Source organism: Otolemur garnettii, unplaced genomic scaffold, assembly GCF_000181295.1.
Source record: "Otolemur garnettii isolate 467f Iridium unplaced genomic scaffold, OtoGar3 scaffold00003, whole genome shotgun sequence".
NCBI lineage: Eukaryota > Metazoa > Chordata > Mammalia > Primates > Galagidae > Otolemur > Otolemur garnettii.
Window position 1 is genome coordinate 26,445,884 of NW_003852398.1, and position 1,033 is coordinate 26,446,916.

Genomic DNA, 1,033 nt, shown 5'->3' on the forward strand with positions numbered 1-1,033 from the left:
GGGAGGGAGGGAGAGAGGGAGGGTGGGAGGGAGGGAAGACTCAAGCCGGGAAAAAGGTAGTAGTTATTCAGTGACTCCTTTTATAATACAAGCTGGACATAAAGTTTGTGTGCAATTTACTACGTTAAACTATTTTAAATTGCACACGAACTTTACATCCACCCTATTAAAAAACTAGAAACAATCCAAATATCCTTCAGTAGAGGAATGGCCAAACCACAGCTGCCCTGGAAAGGAACTCTGTGCAGTTCACTAAAAAGAACACCATAGAACTATTCATACTGTCCTGAAAAGATATTCATGACTATGGTTAATTAAAAAAGCAAGTTCTAGAACAGCAGGTATAGAAAAAGACCCATAAAAATTCTATCTAGCTATCTAGCTATCTAGGTCCATCTCTGTCTACAAATATGCAAAAGATAATTTGGTTGAAAAATATTAACTACTAGAGGGAGGAATGGAAAAACAGGAGACCTAGGGGAGTGGATCTTTATTTTTTACTTTCCACACTTGGGTATTATTTGAAGTGTCTTTTTTTCTAAAAAGCACATATTACTTTTATGTTTAAAACAAACACAATTAAACTGATAAAGAAAAACAAAGAAGGTTATTTGCCTTCTCCATACTCTGCAGCCTTGGCCATCATGCTGGCATTCAGATGCCTTGTGCTAGATTGACCCTACCTCTGCAAGGCTGCCTCTTCCACCCTGAAAGTTGTAGCATTAGGGCAGAGCTTCCTAAGGCAGAGTGTCCTGCCTGCTGTAAAGGCGACTCTTAGCTCTTTTGGGCTTTCAGGTGGGAAGACAGGGGTTGAAAGAATAAACCAAAGGGCTAGGTGCAGTGGCCCATGCCTGTAATCCTAACATTCTGAGGCAGGTGGATTGCTTCAGCTTAGGATTTTGAGAACAGCCTGAGTAAGAACAAAACCTGGTCTCTACTAAAAATAGGAAAACTATCTGGGTATTGTGGCAGGCACATGTAGTCCCAGCATGGACTGTAGTCCCAGCTACTCTGGAGGCTGAGGCAAGAGAAT

The 1,033-nt window shown here is 41.2% G+C and overlaps 1 protein-coding gene across 1 annotated transcript in view; it reads right to left on the reverse strand.

The window, feature by feature from the left end:
• Nucleotides 1–1,033, reverse strand: part of ARHGEF37 (Rho guanine nucleotide exchange factor 37) — a 38,576-nt gene that overhangs the window by 19,179 nt on the left and 18,364 nt on the right.